This window comes from Arachis hypogaea, chromosome 14 (genome assembly GCF_003086295.3).
Source record: "Arachis hypogaea cultivar Tifrunner chromosome 14, arahy.Tifrunner.gnm2.J5K5, whole genome shotgun sequence".
Lineage (NCBI taxonomy): Eukaryota > Viridiplantae > Streptophyta > Magnoliopsida > Fabales > Fabaceae > Arachis > Arachis hypogaea.
In genome coordinates this window covers 118389242-118407586 of record NC_092049.1, presented here as the reverse complement: position 1 = coordinate 118407586, position 18345 = coordinate 118389242, and the positions used below count along the sequence as shown (strand labels likewise).

Here is an 18345-nt window from a genome sequence, read left to right as displayed (position 1 = left end):
CTCATCTCGTCTCCAAAACTACTATTTAACACACAATCAAAAGAAACTAAAATGCATGATTCTAATAAAATAAAGAAAATATATATCCAAAGTTGTACATTCTCATAAATATTCCACCTAGTTACTAAACCCTACACCACCTCAAGTGCTTTACCATGTCATTTCTTTGGTCATCATCAACAACACGATGATTCCCATTATTATTTGCATCAGACATTCCCTTCAAATTTTCTCATAACCACAAACCTCTCAAACGACTCGTCTCCCCACTCCAAAACATGTAACACAATGTAACTCCCAATTTCTCCTAACCCATACGCTATAGAATACATTAACGGCATCAAAACTATCATCACGAATCCCGGTACAGTTTCCCTCATGTCATCCCACTTAATCTCCACCACACATCTCATCATCATTGATAAACCCATATTTTATGATATATTTTGTGCTTAATTTGAGTAATTTATTCAATCCTTCACCCACTTATTCATATTAATTGCATGGTTTTACTCTCCCTTCCTTATTATGTGATGTATGTGAAAAACATGTTTCCTATGATTTAAAATTAATTATTTTAATTACCTTTATTTCCATTCGATGCCATGATTAGTGTGTTGAGTAGTTTCAGATCTACTAAGGCAGGAATGACTTAAAGGATGGAAAAGAAAATATACAAAAATGGAAGGAAAGCATAAAACGGAGTTTCTAAAGAAACTGGCATCCACGCGGCCGCATGATTGACGCGACCGCGCGCCTTAAGCAAAACACATATGACGCGGTCGCATGACTGACGCGACCGCGTGATGAGAAAAGCTCCGAATGACGCGACCGCGTGACCCACGCGGACGCGTGACCCACGCGGACGCGTGACAGAGGCCACGCACTAGAAATTGCAGAAAACGCTCCCAGCAATTTCTGAAGCCCTTTTTGGCCCAAATCCAAGTCCAGAAGGCATAGACCAGAGGTTATAAAGTGTGGGAATGCATCCATTCAGGGAGAGCTCGCCAATTTAGTTACTTCTCATGATTTAGGTTAGTCTTGAGAGAGGTTCTCTCCTCTCTCTCTCTTAGGATTTAGGACTTCTCTTAGTTTTAGGAGTGACTCTCAATGCTAGGTTTAATGTTCCTTTATTTTAAGCTTCCCTTTCACTTTTATTCATTCCATTACTTTAGTTGATTATTTACTTTGCCATTTAATTTATGAATTCTCCTATGTTCCAGATTATTTAAATTAATGTTATTTGAGGTATTTCAGTTTAATATTGCTTTCTTTTATTTATGCTATTATTGCTTTTACTCTGAAGACATCTTTATTCCAATAGATTTACTTTTCCCCTTTTGGTCTTGGTTAAGAAATCAGTAACTCAGGAGTTATCTTAGCTCAATATAATTGATAACTGTTATCCTTGCTAATTGAACTGAACTTCAATAATCCCAACCTTTTCTTAGGAAATAAATAGGATTCGAAGATCAAGCTAATTAGTCCCTTGACTTTCCTTTGCTTTAGTAAGGGTCAACTAAGTGGAATTAAGATTCAGTCTTCTTTATTATTGAGAAGGGTAACTAATCTGGACTTCCAATTTCTCATCCCTTGCCAAAAGTTTGCTTTACAGTATTTATTTATTTTTAATTTCCATTTAAATTATTTGTCATATTCGTTCCTCATTCTTAAAACCCCAAATTTGCAATCTCCATAACCAATAATAAGAACATACTTTCCTGCAGTTCCTTGAGAAGACGACCCGAGGTTTGAATACTTCGGTTATCAATTTTTAAGGGGTTTGTTACTTGTGACAACCAAAACGTTTGTACGAAGGGATTTCTGTCAGTTTAGAGACTATATCTACAACGCGACTATTTTTATGAAATTCTTTACTGGCAAAAATCCTAACGTCAAAATGGCGCCGTTGCTGGGGAACTGCTAACGTGTACCTTATTATTGGTTATTGTAAATATTTTTCTTTTACTTGTTTATTTGTTTCTGTTTTTTCCTTTTTAATTTTATTTGCTACTATGAACTCTCACCCCTCTCGCTTTGAGTTTGGTTTTAACTTTGTTGAAGGAAATAGAAGTTACAGCAGGAATATGCATCAAGGTCAAACCAATCAAGGATGGATGAAACCAAGAGGATCTAATCAACCCTTTAGGCAACAACACCCTCCAAGATATCATGGACAACGACCATTCTACAATGCATACCCAGCTGATAGATATGGTGGACAACCTTGTAACTACCAACAAGCCCCACCCCGTGCCTATAGACCATCCTCTCAACATAACCTCAAACCACCACACTCACAAGCTTCTCTTCACCATTCGCCACCACATGATCCCTATTTACCCCAGTTCCAATCCAATCACTCCCAAGCACCACCACTCTCCTATGTATCATGTCCGAATCCATCACCCCGAGAATCAGAGGTTCGCCTCAAGGAAACAGTAAATAAACTTCAAACAACCATTCGACAACTGGAGCAAGCAGTAATTCAATTAGCTTCTAGACGTTCGAACATCCAAGGACCAACCACAGCCCCATGTGGACAATCTAACGAAGAGCGTAGCATGAAGAAAATACTAGAAACTCCAGTGGACAAGACAGAGAATGAATTCGTACTAGAACAAGTAGAAGGAGCTGTCATTACGCAAGAAGAAGAGTTGGTTGAAGATCTAGGAGACGCTGAACTTCCATGGGAATTCAGAGCTGAAGAGAACTCCGTCAAGGACGTTACAGTTAATGCTAAGGAGGACAGTTCACAATCCCCAAGGCAAGTCGTTTATGAAGAACTAGACGGAATAACCCAGGACACAAATTCCCTTGATGATGATAGTCACAAGTCAAGCTCTCTTAGTAATGAACTTGCATCCGCAAGTGAATTCTCTGAGATCGAAGAATCTTCCCCAAATGAATACGAAGATGATGCAGAGGTAGATTTCTCTCAACCTCCAATCTATGACTTAAGTGATGAGGAAGACACAGAAGACTTTGACCAGGACACAGATGCATTTGAAGAATCTTGCAAAGAAGTAGAAGAATTCACAGAAGAGCACAAGGGAGTAGAACTTACAGAACCACCAGAAACACCTTCCCCAAGGCCATTACCACCCAATACAAGCTTCAAGTGGGTACAATCCTTAAACTTTAACTTTACTTTTTCACTTGAATACGGTTTGCTTGAAACAGATGGCCAGCTTAGAGCTCTCTGCGGCTTTAAGAGTAAGAGGGAAATGGCTCGTGCTCAGAGCTGGTGCACAAGGTTCAATAAAGTTCCACGCTTCAACTTGAAGTGCACGGATTGGTATCATATTCAATCGAATGGATCTTGGAAAATGTTTGGTCACCATGGTGAGAGTCTACTTTCTAAACCGCCCGGATGGAAAAATATAGATCAAGACGGAGGCGGATTTAAAAGCAAAGTTTGGGATCCTGGAATCTATTCCAACATTCGTCATTCCGGGAGCCTAAAAATTTTTTTGAAGCTGCTCAGGAGCTTTACATGTCTAGTTTGGGACCCTGGAGGCTATTGGCATTCCAAGCATTGGTGGAGATTTTTAGATGAATTTAAGCATAAGCCGCCATAATAGGAAGCTCTTCCAATGTCCAACTTAAGGACTTTAACTAAAAGTGCTAGGTGGGAGATAACCCACCATGGTATGATCGTTCATTTTTCAATTTTTATTTCGCTTTGCTTGTTTTCAAGTTTTATGTTATTTTATAATATTGAACCTGGAATTTTGCATCGCATTCATATTAATCATTGCATTTTGCATACTGCATAAAAAAAGGGGTGCGCGACGCGACCGCATCACTCATGCGATCGCGTCATATTGCGAAAAACACTACCCACGCGACCGCGTCATCCATGCGGCCGCGTGACCTGGAGATCAGCGTAAAGATCCAACGTCCAGAAAGTTAGGCTAGAATCGTGCGGCCATTGTGCGTTTCGCACAAATGACCCACGCGATCGCGTCACCCACGCGATCGCGTCACTTGCACAATGCCAACCCCATGCGACCGCTTGAGCAACGCGACCGCGTCGCATGGATTGCATGAACACCCCAAGGGAGACAGAGAGTTGCGCTGAAACGACGCTGGATTCGTGCGTTTAGCACAAATCCCAGCGACGCAATCGCATGCCCCAGGCGATCGCGTGATTCACTCTTTTAGCCATTCCATGCGATCGCGTCACCCACGCGATAGCGTCACCCCCCATTTTGCTCAAGCCACGCGACCGCGTGCCCCACGCGGCCGCGTGGATTCAAATTTATAACCCCAAACCACGCGAACCCTATCAGTCGCGCCCCTCCTGAAACCCTCTTCTCCCTCTCTTCCCCTCCAATCCAACCACCACCATCCAGCCACCATCACCGCCACCTCCAGACGCCGCCGACCTCCCAGATGCCGCCGCCACCGACCCCCCTTCCTCCTCCCCCTTCTTTCTTCTTCTTTCTCCTTCTTCCCCCCTCTCTGCCACTGCCCCCTTCGCAACCACCACCCACCGCCGCCGCCCGTCCCAGCCGCGCCACCCCCATCCGCCACACACACAACTACCCCCTCCCTTCCCCTCTTACCCCCCTACCCATTAGCCAACCCTTCTTTCCCCCTACCCCGAACAGCCGTGCCACCACCGCCAGCTGCCGCGCCAGCCGCCGTCACCACCACCCCCAGCCACCTTTCTGCCTACTCTCCTTATTCGGCCTACCAGGTTTTGACGAACGCCGCCCTTCTATCCTTAGTCGTTATTTCATTATTTTCTATTTATGTTCATGTTTAGGCTAGTTAGATATGCATGTTGTAGTGGATTTTAGGTTGTTAGGTAGCCTGGGATGTGGTTAGTGGATTTAGGCCTGTTTACTTGCACTGTTCATGTTTCTGTTTTATCCAATTTGCAATTCTGCTGTTGCTATGATATTTGTAATGTTCATATGCTGTGATTTCTTATTTCAGCTGCTCTTTACACTGAATTTTCATGTTTATATTCCTTATATGTAATTGCAAGCTTTCATTTTAATTCATATGAACTATTTGACTGCTGTTTATTTTTCAGGACAATCCAATTTTAGCCGGAATGCTGTCCAAATTTCTGTAAAATATTTTCATTCATGTTTTAGTTTTGGCATTTTGAAATCTGCTTTCCTTTGCTTTACCCAACCCATTCATGAATGCCAGGCACGCATTCTTATTCTCTTTGATTTCCTGGTTCATATATTGCATTTTTGATGTTTAATTCCAATTTTTGCTTTCTCTATATCTATTTGACTCAGCATCAACCTGTTTTCCTTATTTGGTTAGGAGTTACTTATAGTCCCTACCTGTGAATCCTTGTTACTTGGAATATTTTCATTATGCCACTTACTTTAACCCACTTTTCACTAACTCCCTAATTTTAACTTTCTAAACACTTTTTCAATTCTAACCAACCTAACCTTTCAAATTTCTCCTCTGCTTTTCTTTCACTTTCTTTTAACCCTCTAACCATGGCATAATGATAATTTTTCTATTTAACATGAATTCAATTACATTTTGGATTGTGCATTCTTCCTTTCGAACTTTTAACTCCTATACAATCCTTAATGCACATTTACTTAACTCATTTCCCTCCTTCTAATTCTCCTTTGCCACTTTGTATTTCTTTTGACTATTTGCCTCTTTGTTTTCCTATTTTTTTATTATATCCTGGTTCTCTGTTTTTCAGGATGTCAGATTCCCAGAGAAAGGGAAAAGGAAAGGCTACCACTGGCAAACGTAAAAGAGGAGAATCATCTATGTCTATCATAGATCTCATGCATGATGCCTCCTGGCGGGAGAAAAACTTCACTCCGCAGGAGAAGGCCGACCAGCTGCTCCCTGCTAATGACCCAGTAAAGTTTACAAACCGATACTGTGAGCTGAAGTATCCGGTATTCGCAAACTCCAGGAACCTATACCTGGAAAGGACCTTGAAGATCCCAGGAGAACTCCAGCAATACACCTCTGATCAGATCAAACAAAGAGGCTGGTTCTTCCTGGAGAGACCCCTGATTGAGGTTAATACATCTTGGGTTAGAGAATTCTACTGCAATTACTTCAAGACCTCCCTAGATGCAGTAAACCTCAGAGGAAGCAGATTCTGGTTACTGAAGAGGCAATAGAAGAGGTTCTGAAGCTTCTGCCTAAATCTGATCAGCCAGATGGTTATCAGAAAGCTGAGGAAGACATGCGCTTTCTAAATTTTGATTGGGATGCAGTCAAGGCCCGGATAGCCCTTGACCCGACCATTCCTTGGATTATGGGTCAGAACACCACCATGCCCAAGGGAATCAAGCGGGCATACTTGAATGATGAGGCTCGGCTGTGGCATCAGATACTTAGCAACTTCATTATGCCGAGTACTCATGAGACCGATATACCTGCCGCTATGATCACCCTCCTATGGTGTGTGATGGAGGGTAAGGACCTGTACCTGCCACGCTTTATCCGATTCTACATGGCCAGGGTCCACGTCCGAGGCACTCTTCCCTTTCCATACTTGATCACACAGCTAGGCCGTCGAGCTGACGTGCCTTGGGAGGATGCTGATGAGAGGCCACCTGCTGCAGAATGCAAGAAGATCATCCCGCACAGCAGGAACTTTCTGGCCTTGGGCTACAAACCTCCAGTCCTCATTGCTCCTAGTGACACTGCCACACCATTTGCCGGCCCCTCTTCCTCCGCAGCTACACCTTCCACCACCACTGCGCCTCCACCTGCCCCAGAGCCCATCTATTATCTAGTGCACCGCCTGTTTTGACGGCTTGACCAGATGGAGCATCGTAACAAGCGACGCTATGAGCACCTGAAGCTGATGATACGATCTGGCGACATCCCCTCCGAGCCTGACACACCATCCGAGGCATCTGAGGAGGAGACGGATGTGCTCGAGGCAGAGACACACCCACAGCAGGAGGCAAAGCAGGCAGGCACCCAGCAGGCAGCACACCATCAGGAGGCTCCGCCTCAGATTCAGGCTGTAGACCCTGAGATCCCTCTTCAGTCAGCACCCCCTCCACAGCAGTCAGGCCCTCAGATCACCACCACAGAGACTCCAGCTACCCAGCCTTCCAGTGATGACACCCTTTCACACCCTGCTTGACTGAGCATCAGGGACGATGCTACATTTTAAGTGTGGGGAGGTCGCCATCTCTGGCATATTATTTTGGTGAACCACTACAGACTCTTTTTCTTTTATTTTGGATATTTTTCTGTATTTTTCTCTTTATTTTTATTTCTATTTTCTGAGTACTTATACATTGTTGTTTATGTATTTTTACTCCATTTCTGCATTTTGCATTTTTAGTTCATATTTTAGCCACTTAGTTTAGTTATTAGTTATAGAAATTGTGGATTGATTAGTATAGTTTACCCTTTTTAGCATAAGATAACTCAGAATGGATTAAAAAGAAAAAAGAAGTAAACTAGAGACTTTAACAGAATCAAAACAACCCACACCTTGTATATATAGCATTACATGTTAGTTAACAACACTTCATCAAGGAGAAACACTAGAACTTTAAAGCCATTCAATATAAGTTTTACATTGAGAATAATGAGAATTTTTAACTAAACCTGCATGACATACATAAGTGATAAATGATTTTTGAGCTAGAGAACACATAGCCTGTGAGTTTTGAGCTTAATTGTATGGTTACATTCAAACCATAATTTTTATTCCTGTGTGTTCCGCCCTTCTTTTATATTCTAGTGTTCTTTACTTTGTTTTAATATATATGTCCGATTATAAAAGGTAGATACATACCAGGAGAGTGATTGAGGCTATTATTTGATTTTATCTCACTTATCCCAAAATAGCCTACCTTTTACATCACCTTTGTTAGCCCCACTGAGCCTTTAAATCCCCTTTTATTCTATTAGCCACATTACTAGCCTTAAGCAGAAAAACAAAATAAAATCCCAAGTTGAATCCTTGGTTAGCTTAAGATAGAAAATTATGTATAGTTTAAATGTGGGAAAACCTATTGGGAACATGGATCATAGAAACAAAGGGTAGAATGTTGAAAAAGAATAAAGATGTTTCAAATTAAGAATTTTTGGGAAATATGCTCATGTGAAAGAAATTAAATTACCATGTGCATTAAAAAAAATTTAAATTATTTTTCAATATTTGAATAAAGGGGACACCAAAGGATCCCCCAAATGCAAATAAAGCAATACACATGGGATAAAAATAAATATTGAGGCATGAGCATGTAAAATCAAAGTGGGAAAATATGGGAAAATAGGTAAAGCAGCTTTGATTTAGAAAGTATGTATGTTAGGTGAGATCTTAGTCTAATTAAGAATTCACTTACTAGCTCACTTAGCCTTATACATATACCCTTACCTTTACCTTGGCCCCATTACAACCTTACTTAAGACCTCATGATTTTTGGTATAACTATATTCTATGATTGTTGATTGGTTAGATGAAGAACAAAGTTATAGAAAGTAAGAATAAAAAGAAGAATAGAGTGATTAACCCAATAAACACTGAGTGATTAGAGAGTAAACACAAAATCCAGTGAGGGTTCAATAACTCAGTAACATTTATCTCTGCTTAAACTATTAATTGTCTTGCAAATTTTTTAAAATGTTTCTCTCTCCCATCTCAATTGTAAAGGCAATTTATCACTATCTAAGGTTTGGCTATATATATATACATGACTCCTTGAGAATGTGAATTAATTTAACTACATGCAAGCTTTATATTCAAGTGAATAAAAAATTAGAATTGCATGATGCATCATTCATCTAGGTAGTTGCATTTAGATTAGATTGCATTGCATGACATTCCACTACTTTAACCTTACTTTTTGCCTTGGATTTAGCATGAGGACATGCTATTGTTTAAGTGTGGGGATGTTGACAAACCCATATTTTATGATATATTTTGTGCTTAATTTGAGTAATTTATTCAATCCTTCACCCACTTATTCATATTAATTGCATGGTTTTACTCTCTCTTCCTTATTATGTGATGTATGTGAAAAACATGTTTTCTATGCTTTAAAATTAATTATTTTAATTACCTTTATTTCCATTCAATGCCGTGATTAGTGTGTTGAGTAGTTTCAGATCTACTAAGGCAGGAATGACTTAAAGGATGGAAAAGAAAATATACAAAAATGGAAGGAAAGCACAAAACGGAGTTTCTAAAGAAACTGGCATCCACGCGATCGCATGGGCGACGCGGACGCATGCCAAGCGCGAATCAACAGCGACGCGGCCGCATGACTGACGCGACCGCGCGCCTTAAGCAAAACACATATGACGCGGTCGCATGACTGACGCGACCGCGTGACGAGAAAAGCTCCGAATGACGCGACCGCGTGACCCACGCGGATGCGTGACAGAGGCCACGCACCAGAAATTATAAAAAACGCTCCCAGCGATTTCTGAAGCCCTTTTTGGCCCAAATCCAAGTCCAGAAGGCATAGACCAGAGGTTATAAAATGTGGGAATGCATCCATTCAGAGAGAGCTCGCCAATTTAGTTACTTCTCATGATTTAGGTTAGTCTTGAGAGAGGTTCTCTCCTCTCTCTCTCTTAGGATTTAGGACTTCTCTTAGTTTTAGGAGTGACTCTCAATCCCAGGTTTAATGTTCCTTTATTTTAAGCTTCCCTTTCACTTTTATTCATTCCATTACTTAAGTTCATTATTTACTTTGCCATTTAATTTATGAATTCTCCTATGTTCCAGATTATTTGAATTAATGTTATTTGAGGTATTTCAGTTTAATATTGCTTTCTTTTATTTATGCTATTATTGCTTTTACTCTGAAGACATCTTTATTCCAATAGATTTACTTTTCCCCTTTTGGTCTTGGTTAAGAAATCAGTAACTCAGGAGTTATCTTAGCTCAATATAATTGATAACTGTTATCCTTACTAATTGAACTGTACTTCAATAATCCCAACCTTTTCTTAGGAAATAAATAGGATTCGAAGATCAAGCTAATTAGTCCCTTGACTTTCTTTTGCTTTAGTAAGGGTCAACTAAGTGGAATTAAGATTCAGTCTTCTTTATTATTGAGAAGGGTAACTAATCTGGACTTCTAATTTCTCATCCCTTGCCAAAAGTTTGCTTTACAGTATTTATTTATTTTTAATTGCCATTTAAATTATTTGTCATATTCGTTCCTCATTCTTAAAACCCCAAATTTGCAATCTCCATAACCAATAATAAGAACATACTTCCCTGCAGTTCCTTGAGAAGACGACCCGAGGTTTGAATACTTCGGTTATCAATTTTTAAGGGTTTGTTACTTGTGACAACCAAAACGTTTGTACGAAGGGATTTCTGTCGGTTTAGAGACTATATCTACAACGCGACTGTTTTTATGAAATTCTTTACTGGCAAAAATCCTAACGTCAATCATCACTCCCACTAAGATCAACGGCGGCCCAACGGCCTAAGGTGGAATCAGAGCCAATAATGGTGTAAAAAAGAATGCCAACAAAAAATACCCAGCCATAGTTAACGTTGTTAGCCCTATCCGTCCACCTTCGCGAATCACTGTTGACGACTCAATAAACGCAGCTACGGGGGAAGTACCCAAAAGTGAGCTCATAACAATTGAAGATGCATCAGCCATGAACGTAAAATATTGGCCTTCGAAATAACCATTGAGATCAAGAAACCTCACAAATCTAGCCATTGGATATAAAGTAAGCGTTGTATCCAATATATCAACGTATAAGAATGTGAACAGAGCCTCCCAAAATGTACCTTTGTTCATACCCTCAAATCATAACACACCAGCGGTCTTTTTAATCACGTGAACATACACCAACTTCTTGAAGTATCGGTATACTTCGTCGCTGTGTTTCGTGGCTGGAAACACCGTAAATGCAGTGTTTCTGAATCACGATATCACGGTGGCAAAAATGATGCCGTCTATCATTGCACCTTTAATTTTCTTCATGAGAAAACCACCAAAAGTAACTATGAAAGATTCTTTCACTGACAAAAGTAACCATGGAAGATCATAACTCCTCAGATGTCCACAAAAATTTAATTCCGTGTGCAAAAATAACCAAACCTGATGTAACCTTAATAAAGTGGCTTACGTGGACAGTTTTTTTTCATGATGGCACGTGTTGCTAGGCCTATGTGTATTTAGTACTATTTAGGAACAATATGAACCTTAATTCTTTGATCTTCGTTGGAACCCAATCTTTGCAGAGTAAAACCATGCCCGAGCACAACTATCCATTGTTTCGAGCTATTCCACAATAAAGGAGAACCATAAATTAATTTATTCCCATAGAATTTGAGCAATATCAAGGAGAGAAGTAACTACAAGCGAAGGAAGCAGATTTTCAGGAGCTTCACATTCAAAGATGAAGAAGAAAATTCTGGATGGAAGATGTGGTTGTGCTGAGTATGTTGTCCTATTAGAATCTTTAACGGTTGCTAATCCTGGAAGATGGTTCATTTGTTGCCCCTTTTTGAAGGTATCTAACATTATTTACTATAGTTAGACAAGTATAGGGTTTCTCTGCATCTTTGATTTTTTTTATTTTTTTGGCTTCTGTAGAGTCGAGATTGCAATTACTTTGTTTGGGTTGATGAAATTGATGGGGGATGGCAAAGTTTGGCAAGGTATTTGATTAGAAGACTCAATAAGCATGAATGTGGTGTTACTAATTAGGATGTGATGAATGCTCTAGTAGACCACAGGGAGATAAATGTTAACATGGTCATGAAGATTGAGAAGAAGATTGAAGGTGAAATCAAAGCTATGAAAGTATGGCTTGTGTCCGTGTCTTTGGAATTGTTTCTGCAGTTTACACTTTTCTTGTTTGTAATGGTCATATACAAGTGATCGGGAAGTTTGATTCCAAAGTTTATGCATAAAAAATAGTTTCAGTACAGGGTCTAAGCATTTTGTTCCAGGGAAGAACAATGTAATTCATGTTTGAATGGAATGAAATGTTTGCTATTGATTGAATTTTTATTTTACACTATTCTTAATAATTGTTAATTTTTTTCAACATTGATTAAGCCTTTTGAGTTGAGTAATTAGTTAATTATAATAATATCAATATCAGAATGTAATATGTACTAAAAAAATCTACATAATCATTTATAAGGTTTTATCAAATATGAAAACAACCATAAGCATTCATAAGGTTCTTAGAAGCTACATCAATAACAGTTTGAATAGTGAATGTAGCATACAAAAATGACATGATAACCCAAAATAAAAATAGTTAAACATAAGTGATCCTGATCAGTAAAGTATTCAGGTAAATTACATAAACCCATATTCTAGAAAAACAAGATAATGACTGCTAATGATCATTTTAGTTTGGTGTCGAATTGCTGCTCTCACTAGATAATCCATAGATTGTGCCTTGCACAATAGTAGATGCTCTAGGTGGTCTGAATCCAGGAATTGATCATCTCGGTGTAAGGTGTGATGTTGGTGTTGGCATAATCTGTGCGAACCTGGAAGTTGTGCCTGCACTAGCTCCTTGCATTGTATATGGGGATACAGTGAGTGGTCTGACAGATGCATTGGATGGCTGATGAGGAGTGTTCAAAGTTGGAGCCCAAGGCACAGGGGTCTGAGTGCTCGATGGTGGCGTAATGTTGGTGGCTTGTGATGGAGGAGGCCTCTTAGTGGATCTCTTTGTGGTCTTTATTTTGTGGTTAATGGCCTAATTGGTGGTGGCACTTGTAGTGTAACCGGCATATTACGAGATGGATTCAATGTGGTAGTGGCCTATAAATTAAATTGGACATAAATGTAAGTAAACTTAATAACTCCAATATATTTGAGCAATTAAAAAATTTAGATTTTACCTGTGGTTGGGTTCCAGCAGTCAAATATGACTCAGCTTCTGCAACTGCAGCATCCAAGGCTGCCTCTGCCTCTGCAGCCTCCAAGGTTTCTTTTCGATACATTTCAGCCAATCTTTCATCATCCTCATCATGCTCTACATTAGCAGGTGGTACTTGTGCAGCTGTTGCTGCAGTAGAGTTTTGACCATTTGCTGCAGCAGTTGCAGCTGCTACCATGGCCTCCTTTTTAGCCTTGCAACTTCTAAAATGGTGCCCTTCCTGTATAATAATTGAGAATTTACAAACTGGTCAGATAATTGATCACAATTGTACTAGTCAAGAACCAACTAAGCAATTATTCAATCAACATTTCACAACCAATACTTTACAAGACAAATATTCATTAACAAATATCCCCAATAATTGTTGACAAATAATATTTCACAACGTTCAAATAGTATTTGCATTTATTTGACCGTATTTCCTCTTTATCCTGTACGGGTCTGGGTTAACCTTGGGATTATCCCTAGTGGTATCTCTCTTCTAAATGGGCCTCCCGATCGGCCGTTTGTAATGAGGAGGCAAAATTAGTATAGTGTCTAGCTGTTGCCAATACTCTTGACTAGCCACCGGCTGAACCAAAAATTGGTATGTTGCATTGTAAGAACTAATTGCCAGCCATGTGTATGCAATTTCTTTAGCCCCCCTATTTTGATGTGCCAATGCTACACATGCATGTTTGCAGGGTATCCTAGTAAGCTACCATAGTCTACATGTACAAATATGCTTCCGAGATTAACACTTACGTTTATAGGCAAGCATTGAACCTCAAAGATATTCCCACCATCATCCCCTGTCCAGAATGGCCTCCAGCTACTGCTCTCTTTCTTGTTTTTCTCCAATCTACTCTATTGTACTAGACAAAGCCTTCCATTGTATCCCCATAACTCATTCTTATTTCTAGCCAAATTTCTCATAACATAACACCTTATCTCTTCTAGGAGGGTAATGGTTGGCTTTTTCCTAAACTTCTTACACTTTGAGTTGAATATTTTACTATTGTTATTGGTGATATTATCCACCTTTGGCCATTCACTGAAGTGGGATCTTGACCATTATTTTGGTGGAATGCGACTCAGATACTCCCAAGCATGCAGGTTTAGTCTTCTAACTGTGGCCATGGCTGCTTGAAAGTCTTGAGGGGTTGTGCTTCTTCCACAAATCTAAACTGCACACTTGAGTTCTTTGCTTTTTCACTGCTTTGTGAAGTTGTGTCATATATGCATAGCACAAAACATATGTTGTGCCCCTGACATAACATCCTCTAGAGCTGGAATAAGACCCTGAAAAAATATATAAATAGTTTGAATATTGAGTTGACATGTTTATATGCAAAAAAAATGTGTAAATACTTGAAATGTTGTACCTTCTGTTGATCTGACATAAATGTTCAGTAGTTATTTCTTTGATCACCCAAATCTTCTTGCAAAAGCTCAAGGAACCATTTTCAGTTGTCCTTGGTTTTTGAATCCACAATAGCATATGTAATGGGATAAATGTGATTATTCGCGTCTTGACTAACAGCAGTCAAGAGTTGTCTGATACTGTATCTTCTCAAGAAGGTCCCATCCAAGTTAATAAATGGTCTGCATCCAGCCAGAAAGCCCCTTCCTATAAGCATCTAGATAAATATATATTCTTCTGAATAACACAGTTGAATCTGGCATTGGTGTGGTGCATATATTCACGGTGGAGCTTGGGTTGGTCTTTAAAATTTCCATGGCATATTCTCAAAGTCTTGCATATTGTGCTCTCTCGCTTCTTTCAATTCTTTCTTTTACTTTTGCCATCGATCTAAAAATTTTTCTTTCACTCAGCAAAACATCATACTCTTTCTTAAAGTAATTCTCATCCTCTCAAACATTCATTGTTGGCTACACTCTAATTTGTTGCTCCAACTCATCCACAACCCACTTACCATCAGTAGACCTATTGTGCACAACTCTACAACAAGTATGATCATTCACAAATGTTTTCACCTGATAACTCAGAGGATAACTCTTCTTAGCATAGTATATTTGCCAAGGATAGTTCTCATCCCAACATAATACCTTCACTCTTGTACTATCCACTCTAGGAAAAAAATACTCCTCCCTAAGTTGATATTAAACTTTCTCACAGCCTGCTTAAACTGCTCTAAAGATTCAAACCCCATCGCTACTTCAAACCTAACTTGTCCAACAGGTACATCAGCATTACCTTGTGAAAAGACCTCTAGTTGTTCCTCATCTGAATCTGCACAGCCGTGAAGATCCTGAGTCTCATAATAATGTAATCCTGGTTTGGGGTCCGAATAATCTTCAAACTCATCTACTAGCACAAAAATACTTGGAGCCTTGTTAGGATCTGGGTTCTAAACGAAGGTTTGTCCAGTAGGTTCAGTTCTGCTAGTGCTTTTTCTGTTTTGCTTTTAGGCACTTCTCTTGCTTCGTGATGAGATGAACCTTCATCGTGTTCATCATTTTGACTTGATGATGGTGGTGGTTAGGGCTGAGTGAGAGAATCAGAATCCTCTACATGATAGGGTTTAGATTGGGATTCATTACAAGCTTGGGGTATATATTGTGTCAGTATCTCTGGTGGTGTTGTTGGGACAACATGAAAAGGTTGAGAACTAGAACTATGTTGTGAATTAAAACAGTGTTGTGAATTTAAGGTATTTGTGGCTTGTTGTGTTTGGAGGTGGTGTATGGGTTTATCTATTTGTATGGGATTACTAGGTTGTCTCATGGATATGGTGAGTTGGCTAAGAAAATGTATGTCTTGTGATAATGATGTCCTTGCTTGTGTATTGAGCTGAGTGTTGGATTGAATGTTAGGCTGCTAATTGAGCTAGCTACTGGGCCTAGTACCTGACTGTGTGGTGGGCTGGACTTTAGGATGATCAGTTGTTTTGGTCATCTTAGTAACCTTTTTTTAGGAGTTGGAGTCTTCCTTGCACAACTCTTTGCTCTCACCTTGGAAGGAGAGACAACATCAACTCCATCCTCTTCAACAACTTGTGGCAAGCTTATCAGGTGCTCAGTGTATACACAAATCCTATTATCATTCCTTAATTCAACTTCATACATCTCTATTATGTCCTTATCACTCCTTAATAACTTCAAACCACCATTAAGCTCCATTCCAGGCACTAACTAATAGCATTCACTGATCATGGTGTATCATATATCTCTAAGGAGGTCATTCATAAAAAAACCCATTAAGAGTATCAACATTGACCTTTCGAGTTTTAGATTTTTCACCACCTAAATACACAGTTCTTCCATCTTTTATTCTCTCAAATTTTTCTCTGTGATATATCTCCAGAGTGATATGTATTATAGCCATCTGTGTAAAAGAATAACAAGAAATGGATATTAACTACATCACTCATTCTAAAACTTGTCTAAAAAACAAAAAGGTTTAATAACATTGATTAGATGATGATTAATTTCAACAAATGAGACAAAATACCTATAATACTTATAATCAATACTAAAATCTAATTATAAACAACGGTGTCATATTTATACTCAGAGTTAGTCATCTAAATCAAACTTAAAAATCCAATTAAAATCAAACATTCTCATATTTATATCAAACTTCTAAACTTAAAATGAAACTAAAAAATCACTGCATTGACTAGCCTCTTTTATAGTTGAATTTCTAACCCAGTCTTATATTTGTTAGCACAATTATTATACATAATAAATAGACTCATATATAGACTAAAATAATATGAATAACTTTGTATTGAAGAGCACTATCACATCTTTAATGGAACAATTTAACGAGATAGAGCCTGAAGGGTAGGAACTTAAAAAAAGGCTTACTTCAAAGATATTTATTCACTAAATAAATATCTAACCAATTGGTGTAATACACTTGTAGGTCTGTCTTACATTCAATTCCTAAATATGAACCATCCAAAATGAATATGAAGAATCAATTAATACACACCCTAATACACCAAAAATAAGAAAATGTTGTATTCCCACTATAAAAAATTATACAGCTTAAATAGAGGGACGAAAATATAATGAAGTGATTGCAAAACGAAATCCTATTGTAAATAAATACAACAACTGAACTAATTTTTCACATTAAACAAAGAACTGTTATAACTATAAGGTTACAGTCATCGAATCACTTAATTTATGAAAGTATTACCTCTTAAAGCCTTCGAGTGTGACACAGCTCACCTCTGAACACGGTCTGTTAGGAAAGTAGCAACCTCCCTCTCCGATGTCATCGCAGGAATAGAATCACAAAACAATGGGGTACTCTAAAGAAGAAGATGATGAAAAACTACTCTATTAGGGCATGGTTGATTTCACGCTCAAAATGGGGGTGGGTGACATTTCTTATTCGTCATCTAATTTCAATTTGAAGGAGTAAGTAATTTTTTTAATTAAGCAAATTAACTAAATAAATACAATTTCCATAAAAAAAATAATCCACCTAAGAAATCCTTTTGCCACGTTGTTATGGATGTGGACACCTTACATAGCTTAACAATACCCTTCTAACATTTGGTCAGCGAAACAATCTTTCATGGTTATTTTTGGTGGTTTAGTCTTTTCTTTATCATGAAATAAGCTATGATAATGGAACCAAGCCAGCCTAGCCATAATGTTGGGCTTTCCATTTGATTCTTCAAGCATAGTATGTTATCAGAGATAGCGCCACATGGCATTATTAGACTAACAGTTCCATTGATGACGTTATGACGGGAGATAACGCTATTAAGTCAGATCTTGAACATCCACCAAGGGTTACTAAAGTTGATGGGTTGAATCTAATAAGCCAATGCCTTATTGTTTTGGAGTCCAATAAAGGCCAAGAAAAGCCCAGTTCCCATGAAAGAAGAGATCCAAACAGGCTTGGGAACAAGCTTGACAAGTTTGGTGTGAAATCCACGCACGTGGTATAACCTGGGTCGGCGGAAATTTACATGTCGGGTCGGGTTGCACGACCCGGTGGATTGGACCAGTGCATTTAGTTAAAGGGATGGTTGGTTCAAAGTAAAGGGGAATACAGTCGGAGACGTCACAAGTAGCACCAGAGTCAGCAATGATGCTGGTGTTAATGGCAAGGATGTAAGCCATGGCGACGAATATGGCGGTGCTAGAACGAAGCTCAGTGGTGAAACTAGTGTTACGCTCTATTAGCTTGAGATACTTTCCAACTCGGCTTTGAGCTACGAAAGAATTGAGAGGAGCTAGGAGTGAGAATTTCAAATTTATGATTTGGTAACTCTCAAATTCAAGTTCCATATTTTGTGGCACCATTTAGAGTTTTTGTATTTGCAAAGAATGAAATGCATACTATTGTGTGTTAAGAGTGCATGAAAGTGAAGAAGAGAAGGATTTGGGATTTGGTTGGGAAGTGGAAGAGCATTGAGAATCAATATATGAAGGTCAGTGTTACGTGTGAGGGATGTATATTATTGTCACATAGTTATATGTAGCTGCTATCTATTTGATAAAGAAGAGACG

General features: G+C 38.9%; 1 pseudogene; it reads right to left on the bottom strand.

Moving 5' to 3' along the window:
• Window positions 1-209: 209 nt before the first annotated feature.
• On the bottom strand, window positions 210-18138 carry LOC112743001 (adenine/guanine permease AZG1-like; annotated as a pseudogene).
• Window positions 18139-18345: the final 207 nt, after the last annotated feature.